Below are 16,441 nucleotides of genomic sequence, written 5' to 3'. Positions count from 1 at the left end.
GCAGGAAGTGAGACCCATTTAGATCCATGCCATTTTTTCCATGTTGTCTTCATTAAGTGATGCCTAAGTGCACTGGTCCTGTTACTGCATCCTTTGATGCCATGAGGGAAGCAGTTTCAAGCCATTTCAGCTTCCTATGTGGTAGACAGGTTATTCAAATTTTGAGGGCCCCACTAATTGGTGCAATTAATTTGCCAAAGTGTGCTGCATTTTTTTCTTTTTCAAAGTAGAGTTTTGTCAAGATTTATGTCATATTCTGCACGACTGTTAGATGAGTGAATGAACAAAGGGCTTCGAATGATCCAAATTCAACCTTATTCATGTCATTCTTTTCGGTTTATTATTTGTTCTCCCAGCACCTTTCTCACATCTTTTCATCCACCTTTCTTTCCACATCAGTTGCCTTTCTCTAGCTTGCCCCCCCTACGCCCGCCTCAACCTCCCGTCACTCCAACCACCTCCATCTCTGCTGCAGCAGGGCTCCTGTGGTCTCAGCGAGAGACAAACGAATGAGGACCCCAGGAGGGCCGCGCCGGCTCTGCTGCACATCACTCACTTTCTGTCTCTCAATCACAGACAAACACACACACACACACACACAGGGCCGACCTGCCTTTGTCCCATACAGGCACTTCCTCTGGTTGCCATGGTAACCGGAGGAAGGTTTCGCTGTCACGGCCTGATTGCGTGGAGCTCAGGCAGGATGGAGCCCAGGGTGGGCTCAGCCTCGCTGGAGCCTGCCCTGGTGTGCCATGCTAAGATACGCCAAGCCAGACTAGCATGTTACTTTGCAGACTTGAACTCGACAATTTTCTTGTCCTCTTCAACATCTGTACATTTGTAACTGGTGTTAGGTTGGCTGAAGTAATTTATTTTGCATGCTAAAATAAATGTTATGTTGTTGATCATTTATTTCGAACACTTAATAAAAAGCAAATATAAGTAAATTAATAAAGTTATAACAAAACAAAACAAAAAAGAAGAAACATGTACATACCATCATGTTCGAAAAGTATTGTTTACTATGTAAACAATAGTAGCAAAGTTACCAAACATAACACCCTTGCACTCCGCCACAATTTCAAACCATAAACTTCCATGTTTGTATTTCAATAAATACTTTATAGTAATATTTGACAAATTTGTTTTCCATAAATTAATAGGTTTAATCCAATGCATTTTATTGTTGCTATTGCTCTATCCTTAAGGTATGTTCACACAGAACACGAACTTTGTTATCCCATGTTATCCCAGCATAGAACACTGTCGGCTGGTGCATATATATATATATATATATATATATATATATATATATATATATATATATATATATATCTATATATATATATATTGGTTAATATTTGTTTAATATCACCACTTTCTCATTGTAGTAAAAGAACCCACCAATAATAATAAAATATTAAATGTAAGAACCACAGGTAAGACCAGTAAGGAAGACTAGTGTGAGGGTGAATAAACAGATCAATTAAGCAGGAAGCCCTGCTAAGACAACCATAAACCTCTACACTATAACCACAGCTCCACCATTCAGATTACGTTCAGATTCAATGTGCATCTGAAACTTGGCAAAAACGTTGCCAAGTTTGCACTTGGTGTGAACACACCAGTAGAGTCGTTATCTCACTGGAAGTTGTTTGTGGTTTTTAAAAAGTTTCCTTTATGGATGACCAAGCATTTGGCTACATGCATACATCAACAGTATAGGTTGATTCTGTCACAATCTTGTTTCACTGATTGAAACACACAGGGTGTAAACAAAGCAAAATTTCATTCAGTATAGCTCTCAAGACATTTCCATTTCTTAAACTGCTGCAGTGATAAAAAGTAAACATGGTGATCTAATGTAAAGATGAAGGGTCATTGATGATGTTACGGGCTCGGGACACGCAGCGCTGGAATGAAATGTCTTTAATGGAGGGAAGAGAAGCCCTGATGATTTTCTGTGCTGTTCTTACTGCTCTTCTCACCTTCTTCCAGTCTGAGGCGCTGCAGCCTCCACAGCACACAGGGAGACAGCTGGTCAGAATGCTCTCTTTGGTGCTTCTGCAGAAGGTGGTGAGGATGGGTGGGGCAGGTGGGTTCTCCTCATCCTCTGCAGGAAGTACATGCGCTTTTGTGCCCTTTTATTAGTCGCTGCTGTCGGGTAGCGACAGCCTATAGCGACAGCAGGCGGCTCTAACAGCAAGTCCCATAATGGCTCGCAAGGACAGTTCTCCGCACAAAGTATTCCGGGATATGTCTGACTCTTCAGAGGCCTTTCTTTTCTTCTCAAACACTTTGAAGACACATTTTATCTTACAACCATCTGCCTTTTTCAAAGAACTGCGATGAGAAGAATGAGCTTCAGTGACTGTCTGAAACCGTAACTCACCACATATACAGTATATGCCTGAAGGTGCGCATGCACATAAATATTTAGCTAACAGGACGAGCATGTAGGATGGCCTGATGTAAACATATTATCAGAATTATTGTCAATTAGGAGGACTTATTTAGATGATGCACCCGGAAATAAAAGATCGTCCTCTGTACATTTAAAGGAAAAAGCATGTGTTGCTTGTATAGATGGATCACTTTAAATTGAATTTTGGTGCACTTGCATACAAACAAATACTAAAATGTGACTTAGTATCATATGTCTTGAGATAAAGGTTTGTTCTAATAGGTTCCATATAAACCCATGAGATTGAAACTTAAGTGTTTTTTGCGCTGTTGATGGTTGTTAGTTATCAGGACTTCCAAGGTTTAGAGGGGTAGGTTCTGGGAAGAAATCCTCTTAAGATGCAAAAAATCTCCTAATTGCTTCTGTGGTTTGTTTCCTGTTTCAAACTGCTGGATTCCTTCCCAAACATCGCTAACTCACCTACCTCTCCAATCTAAACTGTTCCTCAACTCAACTATGTCCTACTCTTGACCAGTTTTGATTTTGTCATTTTATTGGTTTTGGATGTCCAGCAGCAGATAAGAGAGAGAGAAAACACCTTCAGGACAGACAAAGAGGGTTTCTACGGCCAAGTAAGAAAAGGGAGGAGGATCGAAGACAAGACAATGAAACTCAAGTTCTGCCAACCTCTGACCTTCTTCTTTCCCCACATTGAGGAGATGCCACCCCAGGTGCCTGCACTTAACCCTATAGCCCAAAGAAGATTCTCCCACTCTGTGGAAATTCATCAAGTGAGGAGCAAGCTGAGGGCTGTCGAGATTGTCATAGTTTTGGTTCTGTTCAAGTTTTGTCGTTGAGTTTTCATTGGTCTTATTTCAATTATTGTGTTCTAGTTATTTTTTATTGTATTTTAGTTCTTAGATATTTCTTGTTGCCCTGATAAATATATGAAATGCTGTTTGTTATATTTAACTGGCTCTGTGACAACCTTGGACACACCATATCCCCCACACTACAATCACCTTAAAAAAAGTCACAATGGATTTAAGGTTTGACAGGACCCAAATGCAGAGACTAAAGCTGAGGGAGTTTCTTGCTAGATTTAATTAACCAAAAAGGGTAATAGAAGCAAAGATCCGAAATCATAATTTCACAAATTTCCAAACTACTGAAAAGCAGGAATACTGACAATAAGAAGGGGGCAAAGAAATGACGACAAACCAGCAACAGTGACCGAGTTAGCGGTGCAAATATGAGAGAGAGAAATGAAGACTAGGCTAATCAGCAGATTGGGAGCAGATGTGAACAGAGGGGTCTAGAAGGGAGCTAGGGAAAAGGACACCAACATAAGAGGGCAAACAAGAAATACCTAAGAACTCAAATACATCCAGAAAACACGACAAAATAGGAATTAAAACCAATAAAACTAGAAAACAAAGGAAAAAATGGATCAAAGTCAAACAGAAAACTCAAAAAGAAAACCTAAACAGAACCAAAACCATGACAAAAGAAGGGTCTCTGTTAGGTTGTTTGGTCTGGACCAGAGTCCACTGAAGTGTAGTGAAACCATCACAAAGGATCCGAAACAACAGTGGAAGTGAACTCTGCTTCATTTAAAATAGACCAAATGTGGCAGGACAGAATAGAGACTTAAACTTGACAAAAGTGGCAGAGTGTGCAAGTAAAAAAACCACATCCCACAGTCGAGGACCACTGTAGATGGTGGAGCAAATGCAAAACCTCCTATGAATACAAATGCTTTGAACCTGGCTGACCCAGCAGAGATTGTGATTGTGCAGGCATGAGTGTGTGTGTGTGCACACTCGGCTTTCTGCATGTGTGCATGCGAGTCAGTGTTCAGCGGCGGCGGCATCTACACTCCATCTCTTCGCTCCGGCAGCGTTCGCGTTGAACCACGGGGTCAAAAACGCACCGAAATCAGACATCGAGCTGCGGCGGGGGCCATTTGGAGCCGACACCAAGTCGTGCCTGAGCTGCCGTGGAGAAAATGAGCCGACATCACATCAGAGAGGGCCCCCGCTATACCCCTGATCCTGCATCCGCCCCCACCCGAACTGGTCTCCTCTGTGTAAGTTACTGTAAAATAAAAGAGCAAAAGACAACAGGCTGCTAGAGATACACGAAGGTGAAGAAGAGAGGTTAAAGAGGAGGAGAGCACTGGAGGAGGGAAGATGTAAACTATGTAACACTGACATCAATATTTCTGTAATGAGGCTGCATATATAGCACATCATTTTCATATAAACGTGTGAAATAGAAGACTGAGAACAACTGTAGAGAGGCAAGGTTGTGTATCACCACCCACTGAGGGTGAGACTTCCTGGCCCTGCACCTCGCTCTCATTAATCAGCTCAGCATTTAAAAAGGACCGGACACTCGGCTTTAATTACCTGCCTTTGTCAGGAACGTATGTATGTGTGTTGGAGAGGGGTGTTCTTCGAAAAGTGAGTGGTAAAATCTCCAGGAGAAGAACAGTTTGATGATGATTGAGATAAGGGCTGAGGAAATATAGGTGATGGAAAGCCTGGAGCTGGAGGGAAGGCAGGCCAGAAGACAAGATAGAGACACAAACAGAGAGCAGAGGATGTAATGATACAGAAAAGAGTTGACTTCTAAAGTGGAACATTAGTATTCAAGCAGCAGCTGTTATCCCCACCTAACCCTGCTGCCCCATCAGCCCAGCGGTCAGCCCGCATCCCATGGTGGACTCACAAACAGAGCTCCGTGTTCGAGTGTGAAATGCTTGCCACTGCAGAGAAGCACTGTGTGGAGGAAAGTCGGTTTTTTTCTGTGTGCTTCAACTCTCTACCCGCTCTCATTTTACTGTAATTATTTCTGATATTCATAAACAAATTCCACTTGCAAGTTGAAACCTTTTCTGTCAATCAATGAGTAAACAACTTGAAATTTCCTGTTATTTAAAACAAGCGTGAATCAGAAGAGTGCCGAACACCCACAGACATAAACAGTCAAGCAGGAGAGCAGATATACAATAAAGAGATAGACAGAAGGAGAAAGAAATGCATTATGCAAACATCTTGTGGTTCTTAAATAAACAAAGAGAGGAAAAAGCACGGTTTCACCGTTCTGGTCTCACTGTCCACTCTAAGTTCCGGGATTTCAGTTCAGCCATGACTGCCAGAGATAGGGAGGTAGGAGGGAGAGACTTTAGCTGCCAAAGTCCACCTCACTTTGATTCTTAAAACGTATTTTTAAATATTCAAATATATATATAATGTAATATTTATAAACATTTATTTTAGCTTAAAGCCACATTGGCAAAGAGAGGTGCATAAATCTTATACAGCGTTGCAGTACCCTTAAGATGGATTCATACACTTTGAACTTTTGACATTACAACCCATTTTGTTTTACTTCATCGTGAATTCATCGGAAAAAAAACATGAACAATGTAATACCTAAGGCTGAACAGGAAGAAATAGGATATAACAATAGTAGAAATAAGTATTGATTCCCGTTACTAAATACTTTGCAGAACCACCTGTAGCTGCGACCGGAGCTGACAGGAAATCATCACCGTTCTTTTTGCAGAACAGGTCTCATCAGATTGGATGCTCAGCACTGACTTCTATCTATCAACCCTTGTCACAGATTATCAATTAAATTTAAATGCTGAACATTCAATATGCCAGACTACAACATATATTTGCTATGTTAAAAACTCCTCCATTGCAATTCTGGCTTTAGGTTTAGGGGTGTTTACCAGCTTGTCTTTTGCGGTTTCTAAAAATCTATTTTCCAGTACTCATCAGTATTTATCTGTATTTAACTTGTCATCATTAGGGGTGAGTATTGGCTTGGGTGTTTGGGATACGATACATGTCACGATACTTGGGTCACAATATGATCATGATATTTCAATATTACTACATGTTGCGATATTTTTCCCAGCTATCAAAATCAAATGAATAGATAAAAAAGCAAGTGCTGCAAGATATTGATCATTTAGCTATTTTGTTGTTTTGAGGTTTGAGTCTCTCCATGTCTTCCATTGTGAGTGCTTGAACTACAGAATTAGCGCTGCGTCGCACAGCAAAAGCGCTCTACAGCGCTAACTGCCAGAGTGGTGGTGCAGAGGTAGCACTTTTTCCCTCATTGTTTTAGGTAAACATGTTTCGTTTGTCAAAATCGATACAAGTAAGTGAAAGATCAATATTGTATCGGGCAGCTAAATATCGTAATATATTGCCAAAATGATTATTTCCCACCGCCCTACTCATCATCTAAGAAAAGTGTCTCTACGACATGATGCCATCACTTTATGTGTGATGACGCTTTGTTGCTGGCGATCTGCAGCTAATGTCAGATCTACCTCAATCCCTTTCTTCCACATTTGCAGCAACCTTTAAAAGGCTACAAAAAACTACAAATTAGACTCTCTTTCAACGACGGCTTGGTATCTTCACAAAGACATATTAATCCCGTCATCCGAACTAATCAGTTAAAAGGAAAACCCAGCTGACTGCATCCAGGCATTGACTTTGCAGGATTTACTCCCCCTGGATGAGCATGTAGTGGCATGTAGCAACCTTCTGCTGATCTCTGATCTGTACAGTCTAGAGCTGTGGAGAGAACAACTGATTTTCCTGTCAAAATATTCAGCCGTCTGACCTATGGAAATAGCTTCACGTGTGGATAAAATTGTGAATATGCCTCGTTTAATAAAAGGAAAACCAACAATGCACACAGAAATAACTTTAATCTGACAAAGTATCGATAAAAAAAAAAAACTTTGAAAACAACACAAAGTAGTCAGAAATTGCAAACGTGCCTCAACAGAATTATTCAAAAAAACTAGGAAAGCACCTGGAGAGCGAAGACCTCACAAAGCAGCATAGTGCGACTTAACACCTCTAGGTAAAACTGGAGCATTACCAATTTAAATGAATTGTTTGCTGGCATGAGCCGCACCTCTAGTAAAACAATTCCATAAAATCTTTTCATTAGCCTTTTTTTGATCCTGCTAACAAACCAACAACGTTCCTCTTTCTTTCTGTCTTTAGGAGAATACCACCAGACATTTTGAGTCCAATGCTGAGGCTATCAATAGTCGCTACTGCCACCTTCTGGTTTAGTGGGGAACTGCTTGTCTCATCAAATATCCCTACCTCACAATTGAGAATCTTTGAAAACATTCCTTTTTTCCAGATTATGATCTGGATGATCACCTAAATGTTATGGATTGTTCCTTGGCATGAATGAAAAGGCACCCTTCAACTAGAGCAGTTCATGAGGAGTGGACTAACAACCTGCTGAGAGGAGCAGAAGTCTCACTGACAGTTACAGGAATGGTTTGATTTGCAGGATTGACTCTAAAGGCTGTACAACAAAAAATATTTAAGACTACAATCATTCTGTTGAAGCATGACGGAAAAGCATTGTCTGACTTTCATTTTTTTCATTTTAACAGATTTTTTTAATCATTTTTTTTTCAGATTGAGCTTATTTCTCGGATCATTGAGGTTTGTTTTTTTTATTAAAGAAGGAGTACAATGATTTTGTTCACGTGTCACTTTGAAAAAAAATCTTTATTTTGGTTGGTTTGCAGTTGAGCGCTACTCCTCTCGTTTTTCGGAGGTAGGATTAACAGTAAAATATGACTAAAGGTAATTGAGTATGAAGTTTCACACAGGAATTTACAGTGTGAGAAAAGGGTGAATCTAAATGACTGAAACAAACATGGGTCTCAGGGTCCTTTGAGATGTATGGAAATAGAATCATCACTGATTAAGAAACCACAGGAAAGTAGTAAAAAACACAGAACACTAAATAATACTAAAAATAAAACCTCTAAACATAATAAGAAATTGAGAATTTCTTTTTCCAGAGCAGTTGTAACAACTCTGCAGGGATTTACAAGCCAGTGATATTTATGTCAGCAGCGATACATTCTTTGGCATGGAAAAAGGGGGAAAAAACTGATTGCCAAAAGTAAAATACTTTTTGGTAACTGGAGGACAGATGAAAGATAAGCAGACTCCTTGTATATCTAAAATGTCCAGGAGTCTCACTTTTCACCCAATAGTGAAATCAATTAGGAAACCAGCAGTTAAATAGGAAGTTAAATAGTAAGGTCACTTAGGTTACTTTAATTGCAGTTAGAGGAAGAAGGGGTATGCAAAATTATCTTCTTCATACCCCTTTTCAGACAATTTACATTAATGAATAATCAAGAATAATAAATTAATCAATAATCAATGTCAGATCTCACTGGCAACTTTATTAAGTGGAACATTTCGTATATTAGATTAGCTTCTGTCTATATTAAAATGAATTTAAGTTATTGGAACTGGAAATTTATTTTATTTTAATGTTCAACCTGTAATCAATCACTTTTCTTTTTTTTATGGTACATGGCTGTTTGTTTCAAATATTTTCTGAAATCGATTTTATCGGTTTTTGTTAATTGTGTGAAATAAATTTCATTCATTAAGGAATAGTAAATCTTAAACCCACTGAAAAAAACTAACACAACTGTTTTTGGCATTTACTTAATTATATTTAATTAAGTTAAATGAAGAAAATGTTCACTGTTCTGAGAACTTCCAGGACCATTATTTAAAACAAATCCCTCGATTTTAAGTCTCTTATCCATTGGAACTAGTTTTCAGTCAGTATATGAAATACAGTTTTCCTTCCTCTCTTTAAGATTAATTTTAAAGCATATCTTTTTGCAAATCTTCGCATGTCTAAGAAGATATTTAATATTCATTAAGTCTTTTTCCCTTCATGTCTGGTATCCAGATAATCGCTTCTGAATCAATAAGTAATTCCCAAATTGATGATCCTTATAGCTTTCATCGAACTGCCTGGATACATGATTTTCCTTCCTGTAGATTAAACTACTTCCCAACTCCTCCTCTGGTCTCCTCCACTGCTTTCCTGTCATTTGACTAATTATATTCCCTGAGAACAGTGTTGACAAATTCATTTGGAAATCCATTAGTCCCGTGGCGTTGTTTAAACAATGTGAACGTTAATGTCCATTGCTCTAATACTCCTGATTCACATTCTAATAGCAGTCTGATAAATCAGGTTATCTGCGACACCTTTTACACACCGTGAAGAGAGGAAATTAGAGTATTATTAACTATCTGTGATGCTCTGTCGTGTCCGGGTGTGTTAAGAAAAAAGAGGAGAAGAGATGACAGAGCTGAGGAGGAAGGCAGAGAGAGAGAGAGAGAGAGAAAGGACGAAAACATAGAGAGAACAAAGACACCAGTGAGCGGGGTGAGTTAAAGAAGACCAGAGGGGGAAACAGAAAGAAATAATAAGGAACATGAAGAACGACAGGACCAGAAGGTGCTGAATGTAAATGAAGTTGAGTTAAACATTAAAGAGGGAAGATTGAAGACAAAGTAAAACAAGAGGGAGCGAACAAGGAAAGGGTCAATGACAGGAAACGCTGAGAAGAAGCAGGAGGCTTTTATCTATTCAATGCTATTTAAGATCATAATCTTTGTTCATTATTTTAAAACTATTTTACTGGTCGACAAATGTTTTGGGTCCCTTCTACAAATAAAAGACATCTTTATATCTAGGATCTAAAAAAAAAATTCATGCAATTACAATATGTTTAGCAGAATTGATCACTGCAACAGTGTCTCCGTAGGTTTGCCTAAAAATCTGAACGCTAAAAGTGCTGAAAGTTCTTTTCAGCCAAATTTCGAACTGCCTTTGTATTATTAGCTTAAGTTTGTGGCACAAGTGTTTTATTTCCTATACTACCTACTTTTTATTTTAATTTTCTTTAAATCTGCTTTTAATTCCCTTGTATTTAATTGTTCCAGTCATGTAAAGTCTTTGAAATGTCAATTTTTATTGAATTGTGCTATATAAATAAAGATGCCTTGCCCTCTGTGGAGTCAAAATTCTGACAAAAGTGCACATGCATAATACGTGCTCATTCAAGCAGTTTCATTGAGAACACATGCATGCAAACGAAGACACAAAGTTATTTAATGATTACTAAACCATTTTTTTAACCTTTTAAGAGAATAGCAATTAGTTTAAAATAGGGTGACCAAACATCCTCTATTGCCTGGACATGTCCACTTTTTACCATTGTCACTCAGTAAGCAACGCAGCACAAACACTTCTGTTCAGGGCCCCCAGATTGGGATTAAAACTCATGAAAATGTCTGTTTTTCATGGGACCATAATTATTTACTGAAATCCAGGGACTGCCTTGTTGGAGGGTCTAACGAGCCACCCACACACAGACAGGGAGCAGAGCAACCAGCATTGGCCACAAAATGGTCATGGAAACAGGTGTGCATAGTGAGCGCTCCTCTGAAAAATTGCCTGAGTGCTTTGTTTGACCTGGGAAAACAGAGGATGCTGTAACGAGGTAATTTATTGAAGCGTTATTTTCTAATACAGAAGAGGTCATATTTAGAACATTATTTTAATTGACCATTTAGGTATAATAAAGCATGTTCATTAACCTCGGAGAAGCCTGGTCTAAAGGTACTTTAATTTCCTATTATTACTGGCAGCATCCAGGGGAAAACAGTAGAGGCAGGACTTCCTTAAAAGTACTGTAGCCAATCACCGGCAATTCAATTTCTCAGGTTGGTTCCTCCCTAAAAGTAACAAAGGTTGACATGAGCCACAGACAGGTCATGTCACAGTAGGAGAGAATATACAGGACTATAAAAAAAATAATAATAATATGTGCAGTAAAGGAACATGTATTAATACTTGAATATATTAAGGGTATTGAATTTGCAAATATAAAATGTTCAAAAATGTGGGTGGAGTTTCCATGCTTGTGTTCTAAATTAAACTGCTTATGGACATGCATACATAATCAGTTTGTGTTTGTGCTTTTTGCAGAATTCTGACTTCACATAAACACTTACACTACTTTCTATACTCAACACAATATGAAGCCTATCTTATTTCCTGATTCAGTTGAATATTTCAATCATTAAGTTAATGGAGAAATGATAATGAAGTGATTCAAACATTTGGATACTAATATTAGTGAATGTTGTGTTGCTGCACCTCTTGCAGCCATTGGTGCCAGCAGGCAGTATCTGTACTTAATAATAAGATGTCTGCAGCTGCAGTTACCTTTTTTTTTTCTTGAACAAAGGGCAAAGGTCGTCCCAGGTTTGAAAGTTGGCGTCTCTACTTTGTGACTTTTTGAATCTTTTATAGTTTTTTAATACTATCAAGATCTGGGTTCATGTAGGGTCATTTAAAAATAGTCCAAGGTGATTTTCTTGTATATCTAAGTTGCTGGAAAACATGACCTGCTACTGGTTCTAACCTCTCTGACTCTGGGACATATGCACCCTAATATTCCAGAATGCTTTGCTAGTTAATGAATCTTCATTGAGTTGTGCAACCCCCCCCCCCCGATTCCTGTGCCAGAGAAGCAGCCCTATAACAAACCGTACTCTTCCTTATATCATAATAACTAAAAGCCTTATTTTCCCTTAGATCCTAATCTCTCCCTCTCTAAACATGGAGTTGATAATACACTATACTTTCTAATCATAGTTTCTATTTTTGAAGTGCACCTGTCCTCACTACTGATAACCATCCACATATTTGAAGGGTGGTTTTAGGGATGGAAACTTTTCTATATTACCTGTATTGATGGTTAATAGGGCAAAAGAAAACCAGTTCAATTCATCAGAAAGCAGGGCATGTCTCAAAATATCTTCATCCATATTCTTGTGTTTATTTCAAACTTTAAGCTGATCTTTAGAGTTGTTGCCTCCTAATTTAAGGACACAACTCATTTTAGCATTACAATATTTGCTCCAATGGACCAATTTCTCTCTCGAAATGGTCTGAAAGCTGGATGTTCTTATGCTCTTAATCTGGACAATAATTATTTTACCAGATGTCCAGTGAGTTCACTATTATCGTCATGAATTATACATTTAACCCTTTATATGGCAAGGTACCATTTTTGATCACTTGCATCCCCCTTACAAATGGAGCCCCCCCTCTGCCCTCAGTGAGTTCTAGAAGCACTAGATCTATATCCAGCTACATGGCTGTACATCTTATTTTGGCATTTGACCAATTAGATGAGCCCTTGAATGATATGTTACCTACTGTAAATTAAGCTAAGCTAAAAGTTTAACAAGTCAAGAAAAAAAGGTAAAAAAAACTAATTGAAAAGTTAAAAAGTAAAGTTAAAAAGTTAATAAGCCTAGTTAACAATTATATTTAGGTTTATAAACTAAAAATGTAAGTGCCAGTATCAGCGTTAATACCTCTAAGATTATGTTATACCAAATAAAATGTGTTTCTTTCACTTTCAGTGTTTTTCATGAATTTCTTTTAGAAGCACTTTAGTTATTTTTTTCTTAACATATTCCGGAAAGTTGGCGTTTCTTTTTATTACATAGTTAACAGATTGTTACCAGAGGTGTGCCTCATGCCAAGGAATAATTAATTCAAATTTAGTAATGATCCAGATCTTGTGCAAGTTTTAGGTATAGATGTTAGTGAAAATATGGGGCAAATTTTGCTTCTTGGCAGAGGTTTGCACTCTCCCAGTGCCTTTCTAGTTGTGTATGGGTTTTGTGTTTGGCCTTTTGAATAATGATGTGCTTCTGTAATATCTTCCAAATTATTTTTAGGACTGAATTATAGATAGTTGGAAGCTAAAACCAGAATCTTCTAACTTCTGTTCAGTGATGGCTTAACCCTTGTCAAAACAAAGACTTCCTTTGCCCCTCTATCAAACCATCGGTCCTCTTTGTCCAAAATCTGAATAAGATCTAAAGTCCAGCTGCGTCTGATGGAGGCCTGTTTTCTAGTTGCCAGGACCAGGATTACTGAGAATTTGCACAGGCACATTCTTGTCCTTGTCTCTCTTCTTCTTTTCATATTTTAATATTGATAGACAAGAAACTTGTGGTGCATTACCACAAAGGCTTCGGCTCACTGATAAGACTTCAGCTTTATTGTGCTGACTAATGTTCAAAAACCATCTCCAGTATTGTAAACAAAAGAAGAAACATAAGAAGAAACTACCTAAAATGATCCTAAAAGTTTTATTTGTCTGACATTGAATATGTTCTAATTTAATCTTATCGAGGTGCATACAGCGATTCCAAATCACTCAGCTGCATGTCAGCCCATTGGTTAAATTTAAAAAGGCTGAAAGATTTACTTTAAGACTCATGAGATACTAATTAAGGTTAGTTTGAAACACTGGTCCACAGGAAACATTACTGATCTATTTAAGGCACAAAAAACAAAAACATTCTGTCTTCTTTGCTTTGTAAACAAAACAACAACAAAAAAATTTTATGCAACACTAAACATACAGCTTTTAGCTTGTGATTGGACCAACAAACATTTCAAAATTTGTAGGCGTAGCAGCTGATACTACAAACATTAATGTGTTTCAGGGACCTGATACATGATATTCTGAGCTGATAGCTCCAAAGTATTGGGGTTTTCTTACTGAATTCCATACGAGTGAAACTTATTGGAACCACTAGAGCTGCTAACCTTAATTCATTTCAGTTCAGTTTTACACAGCGCCAATTTATAACACATATCATCTGAAGGTACTTTTCAGCGGAAGTCTTCCCTAGGGGGTCCACATAGGTACTGCATGGGGGGGTCACGAAAGTTTTGGTTTATTAGACTTTTTTTTATATTCCCCCTGCAATTTTCCACTAATTGAAATGTCTTTAAATCCACATTAACATGAATTAGACACACTGTAGTAAACAGATAAATGGAGGCAGAAGATGTCTTTCAGTCCTCAATGCACACATTCAGGGACACAGAGGAGCTCTTTCAAGCTGAGAACCGTTTCATTCACAACACCTGTCCCATCAACCAGGAATCAGAAATACTTTAATAATCCCAGGGAGAAATTACTTTCGTTACAATACTCCATCTGTAATAGAGTGACTATAGGACCAGTTTGATATAACACAATTTCATACAATATATATAATTATGGGGTCCCCGCTCCATCTCACCATCAGTTTGGGGGTCCTTGGCTTTGAAAACGTTGAAGACACCTGCTTTACAGATATCATTCAATAGTCAATTTGTTCTTGACATAATCTTAAACTTTTAAAATCCTAAAAGCTTACTTTGTCCGTCTTCATATTAAATTACACTAATTGATTTTTTAACCCGGTACTGATATTTTAATACATCTGACTCCTTATTTATTGACAGAGATAGTAAAACCATGGAGATACCAAATAGTTAGCAGTATCCTGCTCTGCTTGGCTGCACCTTTATTTGGTTTTTAACACTTATCTATATTATAAACCCAAATTATTTAAGAGTTTCTGATTCACACAAAAATAATCACTTCAAATTAGTAACTTTAAGAAACTGGGGGGATTTTATTTATTTTTTATTTCCAGAAGATCACAAACTAACATCTGTTTTTTTATTTTTGAAAATAGAGCGTTGTAATCTTTTTAATCTAATCGAAACTGGTCATATTCGACCCATACGGACTAGTTCAACCTCATTATAAAAAATAAACCAATTTTTCCAATTTCCTGAGGACATCTCCAACTAAAACTTATCCGCCTCCCGTCTCTCCTGCTCCGGCTGCCCTGGCTTCCTCCTCATTTCCCTCTCAAAGCTTGCTGAGCGCAGAGGAAGCCTGTCGGTGTCAGTATCCCTGCCTGCAGTGGCTGCCGGAGAACGTGGATGAGACACCTCGGCCTGATTAGCCGCATGTTTACCGACCACCATCACTGCTCTCATAACCAAAGGGCTTCAAGGGCACCGCCGGAGGATCTGCTTCATGCGCAAACCAACCCACACAGAAGAACAGCTAATAGACACTCTATGCTTAGCACTCCTGGTGAAAGTGTCTGATGTGTGTGCCATCATGCCCCTGTTGAGTCGCCCACCATGGCACAGTCCTCTTAATTAAGAGGAGTGTGTGTGTGTGTGTGTGAGTTCTGGGGGCGGAGCAGCTGGCAGGAGGCACTGGGGCCAGAGAACATCTGCAGATGGCTGCAGCGCAAACACACCCAAGACACACATTCAAAAAGACTAGGCAGCAATGGGAGCTTAGACACACCATCACCTCTATGAGCACCCATAACAGAACATTTGTCAGCTTGCATCCACAAGAAAGAAAAAAACCTAGAGAAACGCACTCCTACCGGGGCCGCACTGCCACTGCCGCCAAACCAGTGGGACTGTCACCATGGCAACCCGCGACCGGTCATGTCACCATAGTTTTGTTAGACGGGCAACAGAAAAGAGAGTGGGAGATGGGCAGGCGATTAAAAAGAGCAAAAAGACAAAGAGGAAGAGAGAGAGAAAGAGAGGGAGTTGGGGACATTAAAATACTCCCCACAATGCCCGGCTTTGCTCTTGTTACGAAACAAAAGAGCGAAAGGAAGAGAGGAGAAGAGTCAGACCGGATCCACAGATGTGTCAGCCTCTGAGCAGTTGTCAATGAGAGGATGTCAGAAGCTTAGAGGACTTCTGATGCACCGCAGGGCCTTCAGAAATCACCCTCCTTTTTTAATAAATCACAAAGAGAGGTGTGTTTTTCCACAACACACTGAAACACACACACATCCGATATCATCATGATAATAGACTCTGGAGGGGTAGGAAAGGGAATGGGAGTTATGTCCTTGCTGTGGGGCAAAGGTTAAAGTCGGGAGTGAAGGATTAAAGCACCGTATCAGCTGTTTCAAGTTCACCCTATCACCTACAGCGATCTGTCAGACCTTATAAGGCATTTTTTCCTCTTTTTCCCTCTTCTTTTATTTAACTGTTTCAAATTCTAATTAGCAATGCAATTAAAATCCAGCACAGTTGATGATAACGTTAGGGTCCCGGTGTTTTTATTTAGTTTTTTGTTAAATAAAATTGAATGAAATTGTAGCAGGAAGCAGGAACAGGTTTAACACCACAGCAATCATAGTAGAAGAAGAGGAGCAGGAGAAAGGAGAAACACTGTTGTTCTTCTTAGCAGCAAACTGGACTGCAGACGCAACTGTGAAGCTGTCTACAAGA

At 38.8% G+C, this 16,441-nt stretch overlaps 1 protein-coding gene across 1 annotated transcript in view; it reads right to left on the bottom strand.

Annotated features, from left to right (window-relative positions):
• LOC119795641 (proprotein convertase subtilisin/kexin type 4-like) overlaps positions 1 to 16,441 on the bottom strand; it is a 208,408-nt gene that overhangs the window by 176,504 nt on the left and 15,463 nt on the right. The window lies entirely within an intron of this gene.

The sequence above is a fragment of the Cyprinodon tularosa genome, unplaced genomic scaffold (genome assembly GCF_016077235.1).
Source record: "Cyprinodon tularosa strain WSP-4 unplaced genomic scaffold, ASM1607723v1 ctg519, whole genome shotgun sequence".
Taxonomy (NCBI): domain Eukaryota; kingdom Metazoa; phylum Chordata; class Actinopteri; order Cyprinodontiformes; family Cyprinodontidae; genus Cyprinodon; species Cyprinodon tularosa.
This window is presented reverse-complemented; position numbering and strand designations above follow the sequence as displayed.